Source organism: Manis javanica, chromosome 13 (genome assembly GCF_040802235.1).
Source record: "Manis javanica isolate MJ-LG chromosome 13, MJ_LKY, whole genome shotgun sequence".
NCBI classification, from domain to species: domain Eukaryota; kingdom Metazoa; phylum Chordata; class Mammalia; order Pholidota; family Manidae; genus Manis; species Manis javanica.
In genome coordinates this window covers 77602214-77624504 of record NC_133168.1, presented here as the reverse complement: position 1 = coordinate 77624504, position 22291 = coordinate 77602214, and positions in this window count along the sequence as shown.

Here is a 22291-nt window from a genome sequence, read left to right as displayed (position 1 = left end):
TTTGATAAATAATTTTAATTGCACTGTTTTGTTCATTATCTGCACCATAAATGATTGGGGTGATAACTAACTTTAACACCCCATGTGTTAATTACTTTAGCTTTCGTGTTTCATTTCACATTGAATTCTCATCTATCAGGTGATGGGTGAAGTTTTTCCAGTATTGAAGGCAAGTGACTACTCTGGTTAATTCACATCCTGATATACTTCATGTTTTCACCAGTGTTGGACATAAATTGTGCTCTCTGGTTCTCTCAGTCTTCTCCCAGATTCTTCTAAAATGACCTCACTGTTGTCAACTGTCCCATCTTTCATATTCATCTTTCACCATGATGTTAATCTGTGGTATCTAGACTGAACAAATATTCTTTCAAAATATTTGAGGCAGAAACATTCAGTTTCCAGGGGAAACCAATCATGCCCTTTTTATCTGAATGCATACAGCGAATGTAAGAATTCCTGTCAAGTACTTTTTTAGTCTACATAGAGATAAGAGACTTTTTCTTACCCTCTAATTTATCACCGCCTATTGGAATGTTTATCCAGTGCCAGGAAAACAGCCTCAGGCATTGATTTTCTACTTGAATAGTCTGACAGACACAGGTGCCCAAGTGGCTTTTATTTTTTAAGATATTCCTATTTTCATTACTTTTACTGTCTGTTGATCATGTATTACTTGATGTAACAAACTTGACTGGGTTCTAAAAATAAATGACATGACATGATGAGGGTCTAGCCTTTAGATAACTTGGAGTGAATGGTATTGGATTCTAGCATTGATGAACCAGATTACGCCTTTTCATGATGGCAGAAATGGGAATACATTAGTGTCATGAGATCAGCTTTTCATATCCGAACTAATGGGATGCAGAATTTAAACAAAAAATAACGACAGCAGCATTGTCAGCTTTCATATCAGAGAAGCAGCTGTGCTAACATGCTGCCTCCCTTCTCTCCCGAAACCTGTCTCCATGTAAGATGTCAAAGGGTCACAGTTGCTTACAGCTGTGATTCCCTGAAATCTTTCATCAGGATAACCAGCTTCTGGGCGATGCCATCTGTCCCCATTCATCTCAGCAGAATGTCCAGTTTAGAAAAATGAAATGTCCCTATGAGTTAAAACATTAGGATAGTTAAAGCTGAGCTAAAATGTCTTAAAATTAGCTTATTTTCCCCATGCTATTGTCTAATCCACTTTAATACAGTAAACATTCAATGCATACAAATATAGTAACTAAACACGTACTGAAAGATAATGGCTCACAACATTTTTTGACTTAGGAATAAGACAGAAATGCATTCTGATGGGGTCAATTATTAATATTTCCCACGTGTACTGCTTACTAAAGAGCAGCCAGTGTGTCTGGACTAAATGCTCACTGTTTGCTGGCGGCACTTATGAAGGTCAGCTATGTGAAGTAGGAAGTGGAAGGCCAGTTGGTGTCAACAGTACAACACAGCTCTCTGTTAAGAATTCTCCTCAAGGTGAAGATGCTGAGAGTAAATTCTAAAATTGAAATGACATCGAGAATATTAGGTCCACAAAAGATAATTACATGGACTGAAAACTGACTTGTTCACAAGAAGAAATCCTCCATGTCTTACAGAGGTGTTTTAGGAGGTCTCTGAAAGCATTTTTTATATGCGTTTTCTCAAGCAGCTGCAGTGGCCACCAGCTGCAAAGCATTCTCACCCTGGCTGTTTTTATTGAAGATAATAATTGTGACTCAGTTTCTTTACATCTACTGTCAGACACATATTACAAAGTTTCTTCCAGCCACCACTGATACGCAGCAGATGTAAAACATTAGAAAAGAATTTGACCATTCCATGGCTCAGAGAATGTTTAAAGAATGTATCAATCATTGTAAGAGTATTTCTCCTTGTCTATTTCTACTTCTAGCCCTTTTCCTTTGACACTGGATCAGTTCCTAAGAAAAGAGAACAAATATGATTTAAGGTAGCACGAGGCTGGCCCTATGCTTCAAATTACTGTTCCCACCATTTCTTTGTTTGACAAAGTGTGATTGCTGTTTAATGTATTTCCCATAGATCATGTTATAACTGAGCGATTCTTCTCAAAAGACATTTTAACACAAACAGTAAGTTAGCCATCACTTTGGAAAGCAAAGTGGTCCTCAAAGGTCCCAGGAGAGTGCAACAGAGGTTTAGTAAATCATGACAAGAAGGCTGGAGTCTAAAAGATCTTAAGCTTTTTGGAGGCCAGAGTTGAGGAGACCAGGCTTAGGGTCTGCCCCAGTGTGGGGGGCAATGTGTGTGGTTCCAATTTCTGCACATACTTGAAAGCATTTGTTATTGTCTTTTTTTTGTTTTAGCTATCCACTAGGGTATGGCACAATATTTCACTGTGCTTTTGCTTTACATTTACCTGATGTCTAATGATGTTGAACATCTTTTCATGCATCTTACTGAGCATTTGTATGTCTTCTTTGGAGAAATGTCTCCTTCGCCTGTTTTTAATTGGGTTGTCTTTCTATAATGCTGCATTTTTAGTTTCTTGATATACAATCATAATCAATCTTGAAAACCACTATTTAAAAAAAATTTTGTTATTAGAATCTACAAACTGTAGTTTTTAAAAGTCATTTTTAATGTCTGACTTATATTTAGCTAAGACACCCTCAACCAATTCAGAATATGATACTTTAAAAGTAAAAATAAGCTTTGTTACAGGAAACAACAAGTGTCTACCTTCTTTTTGGCTGAAGATCATCTACTTAATTAACAATGAAGAATTCACATCAAGAGAGGGTATTTTAATAACAATACCTGTGTCTTCCTCAACAAATATAGGTCATTTGACCATTTGGATTTTTATTTTTTTGTGATTTTCATAGTGGGATACCAAGATAATGATTGCTTAAGTGGTTTTTCTGCAATTCAACAGCATTTGTTGAGTACCTACTGGAGATGAGACACTGTATCAGGCATGTAAAATACACTGAAAGTGGAAGGTAATAGATTCCTACATCCAACAGACACTCAATAAACATAGTTCCTGATGATAATATTGCTTATCCAGTTCATGTTGAACCAAGAATCGACAATATGTAATTTGTCATTATTTAACTCTCTAGTCTAGAGTGGTTACTTTATGTAGGCCAGAAGACTGGGGAGCTCCATGGAGAAATGATTAAGAAATTCCTTTTTTTATTTTTACAGCCATCTCTTCCACATTGTTAGTTGCTGTCTTTCTTCCTTACTGAATCTGTGGCAAGTGGTTGTTCATCAGTGTTTTTGTACATGTGCATTCTTCGGGTTAATCTGAAGACATGCTGAGTTCTACACCATAATGGGTGGCTGCTGGGACAGCTCATGAGGTACAAGGAAAAAGCCCGGAAGAGCAGGTGACAACCAGATTACAGGGAGGAGTAAGCAGAATGACTGAAGTTTATCTGCATATATAAAAATATATATAAAATATGAAGACACAAATATATACCTACAACTCTTTGTTCCCACTTCTCTCTCTCTCTCCGCTTCTTGTCTGTTTCTCTGTCTCTATCTCTTGGAGGAAAGATTGGAATAGCATGTAGCACGTGGATTGTGGGAGGGGACTACAAGGCGCCTTTTACTTTTGTTGCGTATAAACTTAATTTTGGAAGCTTAAATATGAGTAACGTACAGAACTTTTGAATACACCTCTATTGAGATATGATTCACATACTATACAGTTCACTCATTTAAAGTGTACAATTCAAAAATACTAAATATTCAGTGGTGCAACCATCACCATAATCTAATTTTAGAACATTTTCATTGCTCCCCAAAATACCCACACCTATGTGCAGTCACCCTCCACCACCCACGTCCTCCAGACCTCGGCAACCACTGATAATTGGCTTTCTCTGCGGACTTGCCTATTGCAGGCCTTTCACATAGATGGAATCATACACTGGGTGGTCTTTGGTGACCGGCTCTATTAGCTAGTGAACTATTTTTGAGGCCCATGCAGGTAGTGGCATGTATCAGTACTTCATGACTTTTATTACCGAATAATATTCCATTGTGAATCAACCACTTCTGCTATCCTATCGATCAGTTGATATACTCTTAAATTGTTTCTACTTTTTGGGTATTATGAGTAAAACTGCTGTGAATAGTTATGAACAATTATTTTGTGGAAAAATGTTCATTTATCTTGGGTATATATGTAGGGGTGAATAGCTCGGCTATATGGTAATTTTGTTTGAAACTTTGAGGAACCTCCAAACCGTTCTCCAAAGTGCCTGAACCATTTCCCAGTCCCATAATAGAGAAGGGTTGTAGTTTCTTCACATCCTCATTAAAACCTGTTAAGTGCCTTTTTATTTTAGCCTTGTAGTGGATGTATGATTCCATTTTATCTCCATTCTTAGCGTATTAGTTATACTTCTTTTTTTTAAAGCTTTTTTTAGTGGTTACACTTGAGTTTACAATATATATTTACAACTAATCCAAGTCTGCTTTCTAATATCACTATACCACTTCATGGATAATGTGAGTACCTTATAGTAACAAAATAATCCTGGCTCTGCTATTGTGACCCTTATATCCTTGCTCTCATTCATTCACTTATACGTAAGCATATATATGAGATATATACATAAGCATACATAATTGAATACTTCACTGCTGTTATTATTTTGAACAAACCTATTTGTTTACATCAATTAAGAATGATAAAACACAAATTTTTGTTTTACATTGCTTTATTTCTTCTTTTATGCTCTTCTTTCTTTACGTGGAGTTGAGTTTCTAAACTATGTTATCTTCCTTCTCTCCACAGAACTTTTAACATTTCTTGCAAGGCAGGTCTATTGGTAACAGATTCCTTCAATTTTTATTTGAGAAAATCTCTATTTCCCCTTCACTTTTAAAGGATGATTTTCAGGGTACAGAATCCTAGGTGGGTGCTTTTACTCTCTCAACACCCTCAGTATTTCATTCCTCTCTGTTCTTGCTTACATGGTGTCTGGAAAAGTTGATGTAATTCTTATCTTTGCTTTTCTGTAGGTAAGGTGTTTTTTTTTTCCCACTCCACCTCTGGCTTCTTTCATGAATTTTTTCTTAATCTTTCATTTCCTGTTCCTGGGAAATGATAAGCCTGGGTGGAGTTTTTTTGGGGCATTTATCTGGCTGGTGTTCCCTGAGCTCCCTGGAGCTATAGCTTGGTGTCTGACATTAATTTGGGGGAAATTCTCGATCACTGTTCGCATATTCTGTTCCTTTCCCTCTTCTGTTCCTGGCATTCCAATTATGCATATTGTCCCACATGCTTGGAAATTCTGTTCTATTTTTTTCAGTGTTTGTTATTTTTGCTTTTCAGTCCTTAAGGATTCTAATGCTACAGGCTCCAGCTCAGAGGTTCTTTCCTCCGCTGTGTCCAGTCTATCAATAGGCCCATCAAAAGCACTTTTTGCTGCTGTTACAGTTTTTGTATCTTGTATTTCTTTTTTAGTCCCTTCTTAGGAATTCCCCTTGCTGCTTATATTCCATTAGAGCCCTTAGCATAGTAACTGTAATTGTTTTAAATTCCTGGTCTGGTATTTCCAGGATCCTGCATACCTGGCTTTGGTGCTTGCCCTGTCTCTCCAAGTTATTTGTTGTTTGTTCCCCTTTTGGTACACTTTGTAGTTCTTCTTTCATAGTGGTTCATGACGAACAGGGGAAAGGACTGCTGGAAATGGGAGTTCAGTGGCATGGTGGTGAGGTGGGGCATGGGCATGTGTTCTATAGTCCTGTTTACATCGATATAACCATGTTTACTTATGCTTTTTTATATATGACGTTTAGGGGTGGGGGATCGTGAAGATTTGGGGATGAAGCCCTAGTTTCTTTGGAGGGCAGATGGTGGGAATGCATCCACTATCACTGAGTTGGAGGGAGGCAGCCAGTTCGGGTGAGGATATGTTGTCTCTGACGTGCCTGTGGACACCCAGGCGCAAATGCGTTCTGGGTATCAGGTGCCTCAAAGACATCCGAGTTGGGAAAGCATGTGGGAGATCATGTACCTTGGGAACAGAGAGAGAAGAGGGGTTGTTTTTGTGGAGGATTCTAACATGGGAAAAAGGATCAGTGCTTTGTTTTGATTTTGACAGAAAATCAGAACTCTAAAGATAAATGACATGTGGTGTATAGAAATACCTCACTGATGTATCACTTATCAGGGTAGAGCTACTTGTGAGGTAGACACTGTATTCATATATATGGTACCCCACCTTGTTATTAAAAGCATTTCAGGCGGCTTTTAAAGGTGTTGGGAGGATATTAAGTGATCTGAGAGAGAGAGAGAGAGAGAGAGAGAGAGAGGTGGAACAGATCTAGGGCTAATACTGCACAGGTAATAGATCAGAGATTCTAAGAAAGAAGAATTGAATTTTTTTTGTAATGCAACAAACAAAATCCTCAATAATACCTTTACAGTAGCCACTGAGTTTTGTTACAAGGAATGCTTTCCCCACTCCTGAAACTTCCCTCCATGTGGAGATGCTTCATTGCAGACACCCCTGGCTGCTCCCCACCCCTCATTTCCTTTGTGAGTGGGTGGACAACGTCCTTGGCACGAGGAGCACAGCTGCTGCTTCCCTCCCCTCCTCGGGGGCCAGGCGCCTGCTGGGGTGCAGGCTTCCCTGGGCTCCTCTGAGTTTTTACCTCTTATAAGGGAGCCCCTATTGCTGCTGATAATGATAGGAAGGGTGGCCAGGGCATCACTGCTGAAGACTGGCAGCTCTTACCTGCTGAGCCTGTGGAGCAATCGGAGGAATCCTAGCGCCCAAAGAGTCTTTAAGATTAGTTATCAGTCAAAAGATAATGCATTAGATTGCCACCTATTTGCTTATTTCTCAAGTAGCTCAGCTCTTTCATGGGCAAGAATTTTCCACCGGGGCTTCTACAAATGCAGTTATTTAATCAATATAAGCTGAATCCATAAGAAGGAAATGCAATTTAGTATAAATAATTTTACAGTGTACATATTTGATTTTGCTACCATATTTTGCAAGATTTCCTAGATCTAGGAATATATTTTAGAAGATCTAGAAAAGCCTGGATAGTGCTCCTGGCCTTGAGTTTATTGTGTCTGCTGGAAAATAGAAGAGCCTCTTGTTTGGCAATAAGGGAACCTTGACTCTAGTGTTACCTCTGCTTCTTGATTAGCAATTAGAGGCCCATCCAACACATCTCGGGAGCTCACGCCTCCACTCCTCCAGGCCCCGCTTCCCAGGCCCGATGCCCACACTGACCCGGGAGCTCACCTCACGTGGTGTCCCGCAGATCCCGAGCCAGGAAGTCTTGTGTGCGATGGTTGTGTCTGCATTTGCTCAGCAGCTGAGGAAGTGGAATTCTTCTCCGTTCTGAGAATCCATGATTCTCTGAACCATCCCACTGACGGATCACATTTTCTGTGTTCATCTTCTATGTTACCAATCATAGCATTCCCAACATCATCTTCACGTGGATGTTTTTATGTAGATTTTCCAAACTCACTGATGATATTACTGTGAAGAGGTCACACACAGCAGAGCACGCACCACATTCTCACAGCCACCCTTAATTTGAAGACTCCAGACGAAGCAAGGACGAGAGAGATGGGTCCGTCCTGCTCGGTGCTGGGGGCGATAGGTGATCCACGCTTCTACCAGCTGGATGACAAACCAGGGCTGCCCAGGCATGGACCCCTGGCTCACCTCGCATCCCTCGTTACTCACCTGTGCGTGGTGCTTCCTGAGGGGGCACAAGCTGCCCGTGCCTGGGAACCGGGGCCCCACACTGGGGTTCGGACAGCCCACCCTGTCAGCTGGCCGCTCTCACACATGAATGAGGAGTCTTTTAGACAAAGTGTCTTGTCAATCTGCAGCTTGCAAATCTGCATAAATAGCATTTCCGATGTGATGACTTGGAGCAACCCCACGTACGCTTCGTCAGTGCGCTGTGCTGATCGGCAGAGAACACTTAACGATATTAGTGGTGTCATGGTGGGCCAACGAGGCAGCTCTTACAGAAGTGGCAGCGTATGGAATGGGGAGCACTAAAAAATGAGGAGAAAAGCGATTCACTGCTTTTCCTTGCCCATAAAAGGGCAAGAAATAGATGATCAATCATTTGCTGTCATCTTTCAGACCCATCCACAGGTACTGTCGGCTCCACACATGATGTAAGAGAAAGGGATTGGCCAGCTTATCCACTCCAACCCTCTCACTGCAGGAATAAAGGAGATGGCTTCCAAAGATGTGGTTTTTATAAGGTAGCATAGCTAGTTGACAATAATCCAAAAATACAGGATCATTTACACTGTGAAAATACTAATGAGAAATATTCTTCCTGTCAATTTCCAACTCTCTGTGAAAGTACTGTTTTTTCACATTTTAGCTGTCATATCATTAAGCATATAATATCTGATGGTTTCCTAATTTATGCATCAAATGCATTATCATCTTTTACATCATTTCCCACCAGCTTATCAAAAGTGACACACCTGCAGTGACGCAGAGGGTTTCTGAAGCAGAGCAATGATTGGTGGCATGAGCTTTGCAAAATTTGTTTGACGTGGAACCACAAGAGACTCAAAGATAAAAGAAGTTCTAATAAGGAGGAGCATCCTGTAATTCATTCACATATGCACTTTTTCTGGAAGGATACTGGGATCATCCAATTTTAAATAGGGAACATTAGGAGAAAAAGTCTGCTTGTGAGATGCAGATGGAGGTTGAGTCTGAAACACTTACTTTGTACAGCAAATAGCACAATGTTTAGTTGCTTTAAAATATTTACTACATTCTGAGGTCCTAACATATTATATAGACTTTGCTAATTAAAGATGGAGGTTCTGGAGACAAAATTAGTAGTCACTATGGAAAACAGAGAGATGCAGAGATACGTGTTCTTTTTCCTCTTGAGGTTAAATGGTTTGACACTGGTTACCTTGAAATGGATCATGTTACTATCTTCCATTTCACATTTCATGTGTTGGTCATTCATGGAAGAAGAACTAGGATGCTAGGTTTGGGACAGAATTGGAATAACTTTGTGATCATGAAACACTCAGTGTTAACTCTTGATTACAAATTGGTGGGAGAGGGGAGGGTGTTATGCCACCGTGTCAGAGCAAACATCAGTGTTAGATCGGAGTTTGGTGCACAGCACAGTTACCTCCCAGGTGGCAGGGGTTGGTGACATTTTCTGAGGGATAGCATTTCTTTCTTAGTAGATTTCTGCACTGACATGTTCAGTCACATGACTGGACTGTCACTCTCATGATCTTCTTGGGAGTAACAGATGGGCAGGACCTGAGCTAGGAAGATGCCATCACCCTCTCATTCGTGCGCCAGGTGGATCTTGAGCACCTGCTGTGTCCCAGAAGCTCTGTAGGGAGCCGTGGGGAACGCCAGCAAGAAAAAGATATGCTTGGGCCCTACACCTGCCTGCAAAATGGGAACCCAATTCTTCTCAAGGTGGTCTGAAAAAATAAAATGTAGATCTCCTGTGACTTTCTCCACTGAATGTATTTAAACATTAAGATAATGACAAAATATGCAGAAAATATATTTTCTTCCATTATACCATGAGGGTTACCTATTAGGATATTGTTTAATTCAAATTTAACAGTTCAAGAACTTGTGAAAATTATGACCCTCACACCCAATATCCCCCCACCCAAACAGGAGGCTACCACATGCTAGAATGAGGCTCAAAAATATAATTCTTCCATCCTGATGTATCTTATGTTGGCTGACAGTTGGGACCACCTCTTGAGATAGACAGTGAGAAGAATATCCTCTCCTAGAATGATCTATTTCCTCTTGTTCCTAGTCTATGCATAAAATTGAAAAATTCTTAAAAATCATGTGGCTACTATATTAGCTCCACAAAAGCAACATCTTTGGTCTTTTGGTATCTTAGAGTTTATATATTCATAATGTCAAAAAAAATTGGTGAAATTCTGTGTCTGTCAACATCAGTATTGACTTGCCGAAGGTCTGAAGTCTTAAAGCTTCTGTGAAATGTAAGCCATGCCACATTAATCTGATCTCTCTTCTGTGACAGAATCGAAATTCTGGTGAACCAGGACAGCAAGGGTTTTGATGCACACTGACCTAGATAGGTTTTATAATTAGAATGTTCACATGACACATTTTAGCTCCAAAACAAAGAAAAGCAGAAAAACAAACCCCAAGAGAGATGATTCTGCATCTAGCACATCCCGGCCACCCAGGCCCTCGCCCACACCACCTCATCTTATGTCACGGGGTTGCTTTTGAGCATTTGGCAGGATTTTAATTTATTTCATGTTTTTAAGAGAGGTAAGGAGAGTCATTTCATGACTGAAGACTTAATCTGGTTTTATTTTTTCCCACATCATCAGATCTCTTGGCAATATCAGTTTAGTTCTCAGAGAGAAGAATATCAAAGGTAGGATTAAGCTTAAAAATGGTAATTTGGGTGTGATGTGAAGCCCTGGGGTGGGGGTTCCCCTGATCCAGAATTTCCTACAGAAGAGGAACAGCTCCGAATGGACTGCATGTCTCATGTTAATCCAGGTCCAAGAACCTGAGGATTTCTATTATCTGAAATTTTACTTGGATGGCAAAATTCCATTCGTATTGATTTTGTTCTGATGTGTTTAATTCAAACCTTTCAAACGTGGGCTACTTTGAAAAGCAAGGTTTCTTATTCAGAAAAGCATATAATTCATAAAGAGCATTTTAATATGTCAATTCCATACATTTTGGGGGGTAATCAGAGGCATCTGGAAGCACAAACCTATAACAGCACTAACCCTCGAGCCCCAGAGACTTGGACTCGGGTGGGAGGAATGAGCGAGGGGACGGAGAGGCAGGGTGACCAGAGGAAGCCCCCCGTGCTGGGAGCCCCTCCAGGACCCGGCGCAGTGGATGGGCCGCTCGGGACAGACCACCCCCGGCCCCAGCAGAGGCAGACGGCAGGCACCCATCACCTCACCCGGCTCCCGAAGATCGGGGTTCCGAGGCTGACCTCGTGGGGTGCCTATGCCTTGGCGTCTCTGAGGAGCTGCAGCCCAGCTATTGGCCAGGGTGTCATCACCTCATGGCCTGACAGGGGCTGGGGACATTGCCTCCAGTCTCACCCCCGGGGCTGTTCGGGACTGGGAAGCTGGCTCCCTAGGACTGGGCCCTCTGTGGGGGGTGGGGAGAGAGGGGGGGTCATGGGGGGCTCTCACACCATCGTCTCAGAGCCGACACACCACTCCTGCCACAGTTGGTCGGTCACACGGGCCAGTCATGGTGCAGTAGGAGGTGGGACCGTGGGGCACCCGAGAGTTACCGTGATGGGGAATGGGCTGCACTGAAGGTCCTTCAGGCCTACGACTATTTGATGTATATTTGGAAAATATTTGGAAAAGCAGGCCCATTCTGCTCTCCTATTTGGCCCCACTTAATGTAAGTTAGAAAGGTTCTAATGTGCTTCTCTTTTGTAATAAATGAGGGAAGCCAAAAATGCCTTATACTGCTCATGATGAACAGAATGTGCTTTTATAAAGTTTGGACCTCTTGTTATGGCTTACGGACCGTGAGGTGCTGGCGCCTGGTAAACTGTGGAGGTTTCCCCTAAGCAGGGTCTAGGACAGAGCACCTATGTGGGAACAAGGCAGGGGACCAGGATCCCAGCGCTGACCAGGCCACACTCCTGGTGCCACACTGAAGCCTCTGAGTCCTGGACACCATGGACGGTGGAGCAAAGCAAGTAGGGGTTCAAGCAGGGGTGGATGAATCTTGGGTGGAGAAGCTTAGAGGTTTTACATGCAGCCTGGGAGAAAATGGGTCGAAATGATGCTTGCAGCAAATCTACTTTGATTTGAGTGGGTGAGTCTGGCTGAAAATTATGGAAGTTGTTCTTTCTGTTGTTTGTTTACCCAGGTTCAGATGATTCCAGGTCTGGCTGGTATCTTGGCACAGCACAGCCCTCTGCCGTGTTGCCAATATGGGGCGATTGCATCGAACGTGATAGAGGCCCACATTGTAGAATAAGATCAGTGATTATGGGAGATTTATGTTCTGTCCTTGGGCTGTAAGAGGCTTACTCAGCAGGGGAGATCTGTGTAAATGTTATTAGCTTCAGCTAATTAGGACTCCAAACCTGAGAACTCTGGATTCCAGAAGCAGAGAGGTGGATACTTGGACCAGTTTGCTGAATTATAAAGCAGCTTACGTTTGCCTGTGGCTGGTACTTGTTTAAATCCATAAGTAGCAAAGGTTTGAGGTAGGGGATGTTCAAGCTAGCAGAGCAATTGTCTATAAAAAAGCTTGGATTACCACTGAGGTCACTAGGATTCCAACTACTGGACTGTAATGGCTCAGACAGGGCCCATCCAGTACAGACCACTTGAAAAATGTGTGGAGCCCATTTTCTCTTAGAACTCGGAAGAAAGGAAAGCCTCTATTCAACAGGACACGGCTTGTTCTCTGGACTGCAAACAGCAGAGGTGCTTCCTCCCAGGTGTTAGAAATGCTTACGCACCTCAGCTCCTAATAATGACATGTATAGGTCTTGCTCCCCTTCAGCTTCTACCTGACTCAGGTGATGCTTAAGAAATGTCAGAGAGCCACCTCCCTCTGCCCAGCTCAGGCACTCAGTTCGGCGGAGCTATCTCCTAGGGCCTCACGGTTCTGCCCAATGCGCCGAAGGCTGCACGTTGCAGATCCTACAGCCTCAGAGGGTGGCTTAGCCTTGTTTAGGCACATTCAGACCCTTGATATGCAGGCATGGTAACCAGCTTCTGTCAAGGTTTGTGTGTTCCAGGGCCTGCTGCACTGCCTGCTGCACGTCACCCCGGCCCAGCCCCTCCAGAGTACATGCATGAGGGATGCTCTGTGCTGAATGCCGGCCTTACCTCTGACTCCTCTGCCGTGTGGGGCTGACACAGGTGTGCACAGGGCCCTGTCCTGACTGCAGTATGTGCCTAACACGGGGCCTCTGCAGCCACATTAAGTACTTCCTCCAGAAGTACTCAGGGCTTCTCACTTTCATGGGAGGGCTTCATGAACCACTAAGGAATGTAACTTAGTGTCAGAGGAGGCTAGCCAGAAGTACACTGCCGGCATCTTTATGTCCTGCTGGCATGAGGCTGGAGTGTGGGACCAGTTAACACAGGCACATAGTGTCAATCGGTATATGCCCACAAGGGAAACAAGCTAATGCAGTGTCTCCAAAGAAGTTTCCAAACCTAAAGAGCACATTACAGATCATTAGTCCACCCATTTAATTTTTACTTTGACCACACTTGGAGGTGTCCCCAGAGGTATGCATAGAGTGTCCTTGCTCAGTCTAAGAAAGCCCTATTCTCACACCATTCTGAGAAGCACTTAAAGCTACAATATCCAGACAGTATGGACTGGTGAAGACCTACACTGATACTAGAATGAAATGCATATTGAAATTGGTTTTGCAAGTCAGTGAGAAAAGGATACATCATTTAATAAATCATTTCTCAGGAAGTTCTAGGCATTTGTGGTTTTTCTGGAGAAATCATTTCTATTTCATGACATAAGTGACTTTTAATTTTACTAATTGGTAGCCCAGGGACCCTCTGGTGGTAATTTTGCAGTAAGATACCAAGAATACACAAATCTCAGCAAAGTATGTTATTCTGGTTCTGTCAGATTGTCCAAACTGTGCTACCCTACATAACTTTGGTAGTATAGATGTAGAATCAGGATCAAAAAGAGAGAGAAATACCATATTTTTTGTTTTATTTGTTTTATTTAATTTTTCCTGGAAGTCCATGAAATTTACTAAGGAATCCCTTTTTTACTTGATGTTCAGATTTTTTTTAATATAAGCCAAATGTATGTCTTATCATGAACTTTAATATCAGTTTTTCCTACAGCTCCTCTTTTATACAGCAGTGTTTTCATAGGCATGCTTGAAACACCCTTTACATATATAAATTAAAACGTGTTTATCATCTTCACAAGATTTGCTAATTAACATTTGTGCTTGTTGAGTCATGTGCTAAGTTCTGTCTTCTGAGCCTGTTTCTGGGACAGGATGTTCCTCGGAGACTGACCATAGATATCCTGGTCATTAGAAAATTGTCTATTTTTTCCTTATTACTAACTAATACATTGGCATTCTGTGTTGCAATGTGCTGGCCTGGCCTCTGGAAGGCTGGATTATTTTAAATCAGTTCCCTAGAGCTTTTCTTATATTCTCTTCATCCTCCAGAATTAAGAAAAAAAGGAACATTTCACATCACAGGTCAGAAAGAAGATAAACTGAATGAATGAATTAGGTCTGGTGCATATGAAGATTGAATCAAACTGCTGTTCAGGCCCTTCCTGGTCTGTAAGACCTATTATTTCACAACAACTTTGTTTATAGGGTTATAATTACATTGTAATATAGTAGTGCTTTGCTCTCTCTGTATGTGTTCTAGTTTTATACCAATGACTGATTTTGAGCCAAATACACTGTATATATATATATATTAATAGTCAAGACACACTTGCAGCAGAAAAATTGTCTGGATAACTGCAAATGAGGACTGAAAAGGATTTCATCAGCACAAATGACTCTTTTTCTACCCTTTGTGAATTAGAAAGCTTCATGAGTGATTGCTTTAAATTATAGTCTCCTATGCTTCCCACCTAGCAGTCACACAATTACCAAGTCCTTAGGTGTTGCCCACTAGTTTTCCATTGGTAATGTGTATCCATTTTGGAATGAGAGGAGGACTGCACAAGAGATTCTAAAGTAAGAAGAGGAGTCATGCTGAGACCCTAAAACGTTGTGGCAAACAAGGATCCAGCTGCCCTCATTTCCCTCGTGCTGCACCCCCTCGTCCCCACACACTCTGTCCTGCAGACGCCAGTGCAGCAGCTGGAACATCAACACAATGCCGATGCTGCAAAGTCAAGTCAGGTTTGGCAGCAACGCGGAGTTGCATATAATAAAATTTAAAAATGAACTTCTTCAATGTTAACAGAGAGCTGTTGGCTTCCCTCTTTCTTTGAAATGAATTATATAAGCACCTAGTGCTAATATGAATGAAGCTCCTTAATTTTGCATGGTATTATTAACGTATATATAATTACATAAGTCAAGCATTTATAGATGTTTCCTATATTAACACTATAAAACAAAACAAGATCACTGAAGAATGAACCCGATATGATATTTAAAATATGATAAACATGGAAAAAGCATGTTTAAAGTTCCAGGTCCTTAAGGTGGGTGTGTGTTCAGAGCCAGCATGGTGAGAGAGGTGCAGGGTGGTGGGAAAGCGCTGGGGAGGCGGCTGGATGAGCTGGACTTGCTGGCGGGTTTTCTACCCCCAAGTGTCTTCTTCATCGGTGAAGTGAGTGTGGCGGTTGGATAATGTCAAAACTGTTAGCGTCCTGACATCACCTTATGTTTGCAGGCCCTCATGTTATCACTAGGCCATAGGGAGTTGATGTTTGATGAACTAAAGGAGGAGAAGAATTACACGGAGTCATTGTTTAATTTTGCCCAATGCAATACTCCAGATTAAAAAAAAATTGTTTTGGGAACTGTGCTAAGCACTTTCAATAGTTTATTCTATTAAAATACCTCTCCATTTAACACCGGAAGGAACAAAGGGAGAGAATGTAGTTGAATTTGTTGAGGTCATACAGGCAGGGAATGACAGAGCTGGAATATAACACAAGATTTTCTGTCTCCAGATACAAAGCTGTTTGCCTGAATCACTGACATTGCTGTATTGTCATCTAGACTGTAATAATATTAATTAGTGTTATCCCAGTGAATTGTTTTATAAAGAAAATGGAATGGAATGTGTGGCACAATTTGAAGAGATGCTGATGGAATGTTTGCTACTGATACTTGAAATTATCTTATGTAGGATGGTTATTTTGGAAATTAGTATCATTTATTCAGCCTGCATTAACTCCTCCTAACAAATCAGTATAACTGGTAACAGGAATGAAATGGTTTTTCCACTGGCCAAACTTTACTAACAAGACCACGGTCCCATTATAAAAAAATAAAAATGGAGATTTTGTTACTAGTAAAGAAGGAAAATGGATGCTGGGATAGAAATCAAAGTTCCATCCTGTATCAAATAAGGGTTCCGGAAAGAGGTAATAAAATAACGGGAAATTTTCAGAAATGAAAAAAGACATGCATCTTGAAAAAGAAAAACCACAGTAAGTCTCAGTCATAATAAATACATACAAATTTACTCATAGGCACATTATCAGAAAACTTGACCATCAAATATGAAGACAAATATCTAAACAGTTACCAGAGAGACAAGACAGAATATCTACAATGGAGAGACCTGGAAACGTCTGCTCTTCGAGGAAATGTCACAGGAGGCTGGGTGGACGAGCTGTTGTGTCTGGTGTAATTAACGGCAACGACTTGAATCAGGATCTCTTCACATCTTCCCAGAAGACTGCAGGGTCCTGAGGGGACAGAAGCAAAGTCACACATGAGCACCGCTCTCCCCAATTCTAACTGCTAGGAGGTGGGAAACCGCACGTTTCATTTTCTTAAAAGTAAAAAAGTAAATGCCAAATTCCAAAAGAGAGTCCATTACCGTTGCAAACTGTTAGGTGTAGAAAATAGGAGGGAAGTCTCCTAAGACTGAGGAAAACAAGAGGGGAGTCGGAAACTGAACTGCACACAGACAAATGACTCTGAGCAGGCGGAGACCCACACCGAGTCCAACCACCACCCTTGGTCTGAGACTGGCTCCGGGACCAGGAATTCGAAACATGCAGCACTGGAGTTTGTAGTTTCAGGGAGACATGGCTTCTTGGGGAGACTGAGCTCTATAGGGAGCAGTGCCTCTGAGAGATGTGTCAGGGTAGAGAGAAGGGAAATTAAGAAATTTCAGAAACAAAGAAACACCAAGCCCCTCCCTCTACCAATACCCAAATCACCATTTAATATTTTGTGTTACTAAATGGATGGAGAAGAAGGTTTTTAGCCATGAAACACCTTGGTGTGGGGAAATAAATCAAAGCAACCTCATATGAAGCTTCTCTAAGAAAAAATTGAAAATGCAAATCATAGTATTTCATAACATGACCCCCCCCAAAAAAAAAATCTATGGAGAAAAGAAAATTCAGAACATTCTAAACAGAATTAAATACTCTCAAATATGTCTTTGAGATTTTATATATATACATGCATATATATAGATACATAAAATCTGAATATATATAATCTGGCTATACACACACACACACAGACACACACATACATATATTCTGGAGAAAATATATTTATAGACATAATATGGATATATGTATGTATAATATGAACATGCATAAATCGAATATACATAATTTTATATATAATTTGTATGGGTGTGTTTATTTTCTCACTAGGAAGATCAGGAAATCAGGAATCTTAGAAATCAGGAAAAACATGGAAGGAAAAGAAAAATCCATCTAAAATATAAAGAAAAAATATTTGGTAAAATAATGTGAAAAAAATTGTAAGGTGAATTAATTTAAATGACAATTTAATAAGAAACTTTAAATAAAGATAGAAAAACAACCAAGAAGACAAAAATACATAAATAAAAGTAAAAATGGTGAGAGGGAAAGTGGTTAAAACGTAAGGCAGAAAAAATGACCTCAAATACATATAATTTGAGCTCTTAAAGAAGTGAAACAAAATATAGAAAAAAGACCACTATTTAAAATAATACAAGTAAATTTTCTGCAAAAATGAGAAAAATCTTAAATGCATCTATGGAAAGTCACCATTGTTTTCCTGGTTAAACTGAACTGAAATGATTAAATCTGAGACTTAGCCTGTTGATGTATTCATTGAGATTAAAAAAGAAAACTTATTTATATGGTTAAATGAATTAGGCAAGCTTGAGACCAAGTTGTCCTCCAAGCATTAGGGTTTAGGGAGACAGTGGTGAAAAAGCAAGATTTAGGGGTTTGGTACTCATGTAAGCTGCATGAGGTATCAACCAGGTATGACGATCCTTGGACTGGGAAAGCTAAGCCAAGGACCAACAGATGCTGAAAATTTGATGCTTTTAATTAATTAGCCAAGATGAAAACAAGAATGTTGTACATTCTGACAAAGTAGACAGAAACAGAAAACACGCAAAGAGACAAAGGAGAAAGAAAGTAGGATCAGATCACTGACTAGTATATAGAAAATAGGTGCAAGTCAAATGATACTAGTGAAACCTCACAGCCCAGCAAGTGAAAGGTTAAGTAAGAATACAGAGACGATTACTTAAGAATTCCAAAAATATGAACAGAATTAAAAAATTATAACAGAGAAGACTGTCCATGTAAAGAAAGAAATATAATAAATATGACCCAATACACACAGTCATTAAGCACAAACTGATAAGGCAGGTTTGAGACAAATATATCAGTCGTGTCAATAACAGCGGAGCAGACAACTCACTTATGAAAAGAAAACTATTTTCAAAAATCAGTGACACATAAAATAAAACCCAACTCTGTGCTATAAAAAAAGGTGCTAAGAGTCAAGATTTATAATGAAGATACAAATACCTACACACCAAACAGGCACTGTATGCATAAAGCCGAAACTACAGCCCATGAAAGGAGAAATAGACATCAATACACTAGCAGTAGAAAAATTTAACATACCGCTTAACAAAGATTAATCCAATGCACAAATGCATAAGAATATAAAGGATGTAGACATCTGGACTAAAGTAGATACTATATATCTATAAGCGCATCCTGCAAATAGGGAACCTACCTTCCTCACAGTAGCATACAGACCATTAATAGAATTGTATGCTGATCACATATTAGATCATCAAGAAAGCATTAGTAAATTCTATTGGGTAAATATTACAAACACAATATCTATGGTAAGAAAATATAAAAACTGAGAAATTAAAAAAGAAATGATAAAAGTAAAAACTCCCCAAATTCCTTCCATTTTGGAAATTTAAAGCCTTCTGCTAAATGACTCTCATAAGAAACATAAGAAATATGAAATGAAACATAAAAATTTCTGGTAAAAATGTAAGAATTTACATATAAAATCAGTGGGATACATTTAAAGCAATGCATAGAGGAAAATTCATAGTCGTTAAATATCTATAGCTGTAAAAACAAAAGAGTGAAAATGGATTGAACTTGCAATTTAAGAAGTTAATCAATGCATGAAGAAAACAGAATAAAAGCACTAAAAGAAAATAATTTTGAAAACGAATGAGGTATAGAACAGAAAAATACTAGATCAAACTAATAATTCAAAGTCTTGGTTCTTGAAGATGTCAAAAATAAAGAAAAAAAATCCACTGGTCAAATTCATTAAGAAAAATGGTGAAAGGCACAAATATATAACATATCTATTGAGATAGAGGAAATCTGAAAGAACATAGTTTAATGTCACTCTGCAAATATATTTGAAAACCTTGGTGAAATGAACAATTTCCTAGGAAAATAAAATTTATCCAAGCTGATCCCAGTAGAAATAAAAAGCTTCCACCAGTTCCCACAGAATAAATAGAAAAAGTTATCAAGGAATTCCCCCACAAAAAAGCACCAGTTCCAGATGTTATCATTGGGGAACTCCACCAAATCATTAGAAGACTAGATAATCCCAAAGTTAAAAAAAATTGCTTCAGACCTTAGAAAATGAGAGGAAACTTTTAAATTCAATTTATGAATCAAGATTAACATTGGCACAAATAGATACACCAAAAATAATATAAATCAATGTTGTTATTAATATTGATATGAAATACTAATATTAGTAAACATTGAAAAACCACATTAAGGAAAAATGTATACCATGACTAAGTGGAATTTATACCATGACTGCAAATCTGATTTAGTATTAGAAAGTAAAAATAATTCCCCATGATAATGGGTCTAAGAAAACAAAGTGTGTTTAATCTCAAACGTATTTGAAAAGGCTTTAGAAAAATTCAACATCTGCTCTACAAAAAACTTTCAAGAAATAAGGGTGGCTATTTTCTTAACATCAAAACACATGAATACCTCAATCTTAATGCAAGCCTCTTAAGGGACAGACTAGAGGCATTCCCTTCATGGCCAAGAACAAGGCAAGGGTATTCAGCATGTTCTGGGAAGCCAGTGTAATTAATCAGGAGAACAATTAGGAGCATAAGACTTAGAATAAAAATAGAACCACTGCTAATAGCAGATATGATAATATACCAGGAATGCCTTAGAAAAGCAATATTAAAGCTAACTCCAAACATAAGAGAATTCATCCTGATAGTAGGGTATAAGCTTTATTTTACACTCCAAATCAAGAACTTTCATATACAGAAAAGTTGACCAATTAGAGTATAATAATAGTGGATAAAACCCCACTTATAACAGTAACAAAAAAGATAACATACTAGGGAATAAATTTAATAATATAAGTGGATTAAATTCATCTATTAAAAGACAAATATCCTCAGAATGGATTAAAGAAAGTCTAGCTTTATGCTTTTGACAAGACATATACACCTAAAAGAGGAGGCTATGAAGGGTTGAAAATATAGAAAGGGAAAAAGATAAACCACAGAGGTCTTACTTTAATGAAATCTAGGTTAGCTTTATCAGAAAGAAGCTATGGAAAAAGTGTTAAGAAATATAAAGAAGGGAAATTCTTAATGATAAAAGCAGTAATTAATCAAGAAGATAGGAAAAACATGCCTCTTATCTACCCAAATCCATGATCATAAAGTGTTTAAGCCAATAGAAAATGAGTAGATTATAAAACAAATCTTCTTGTATAGCAGAGATTTTAATAAACTGATAGAAGAAATTGATAGATCATTGCCCATGCATGTATCACCTTACTTAGTCCTCACAATTATCCTATGAGTAAATATGACTATTTCCAATTGAGGAAACTGGGAGCACAGAGCGATTAAGTCACTTGGCCAAGGGCACCAGCTAGTAATGAGGGACCTGAGAAACAAGACTTGGTGATTTTCCCTCAAGAAACCCAGCAGATCAGCTGTGATCTTAAGTTATCTTAAAACAATTTGTATTACTTAGGCTTCCAGCTTACATTTGTAAAATAAACAAAAGGCATGATCTCTAGTACATAGCAGCGTCCATAAATGGTAACTTATGGTTATCAATGAATCAGTAGGTTCAGAATCTCAAACTGCCATCTAACCCTGTTTTCCCTCTTGAAGAAATCCCTGAAGGAGGGACTGTCTCTTTCTTTCCTGGTTCATTTCTTGCATGACCCTCTACTCTGTCTTCCTCAGGTTTAAAAGGATCCAGTGGAAAACCTCAAGATAAGAATGGTCAAAAGGACTGGCACAAATAACTCACAAGAAAGCCAATCGTCCAGTGAACATCCCTATGAGCATCGAAAGACATGAAAAATTAAAACGACATCCTCGAACATCAGGTTGGAACCTGCTTTAAAAGGCTTTGATGCTCAGTGCTGGCCAGGTTATTCACCCTGTATAATTTCTCTGAAAAGTTTTTATCAGAATACTTTTATGAAGTTCATGTAACTGTGACTGTAACACCACTTCAAACATTTATGGTGGTGATAATGAGCTCTTGTGATGTGCCAGGCACTGTTCCAAGCAATTGAACTGCAATGGTCACCACCAATCGCATGACCTGTTTGCAGCCAGCTCCCGTCCGCGGCCCAGCATCTTCTTAAATTGAGTGGGACCCAGATGGCAACTCTCCTAGAAGGCAGGGTGGACGGGGAAGTCTGCAGCCCTGCTGCTCCCCTGCTCCATGTTCCCCGGATGGGCCGAGGATGCAGGCACCAAACCACAGGGAGATTTCTGGCATCTCATCCAGCCCTTCAAGGCCCAGCCAACCACAGGATTCAAAATGATCCCCATTGATAATGAAGCCTGAGTGGACAAGGACCCCCCAGGGGCTGGAAGCACAGCTGGACTTGGGAGGGGTTTGGAGGCTGATGGTAATCCCCAGAATCCTGCTGGGCCCCTCGGTGGGGAGGACAGCCCAGGGAGAGGGTAGCCTGTACCTGGCATTGTTACCTTCTCTGCATTTTTCTTGCTTTTTCCATGTCCTGTATCATAAATTACATTTTAAAATATTTTCTCCAGTCTCCTTTACAGATGACTTTTTTCTTGAAGTTAAGCAATACCGTCTGTACATTCCTACGTTCTTCCAAGGGACATACACACAGTAATGACTGATTGATTGATTGACTTGCTGCTCCATGAGTTTCCCATATCATCATTTGCTGTCTCTCCTTATATTTCTAGCAAGGGCGATTACACAAATGAGTACGGAAGGTTCCACAGCAAATAGCACCACTGTAGCCCAGTGTGGTCCTGTTCAGCCGC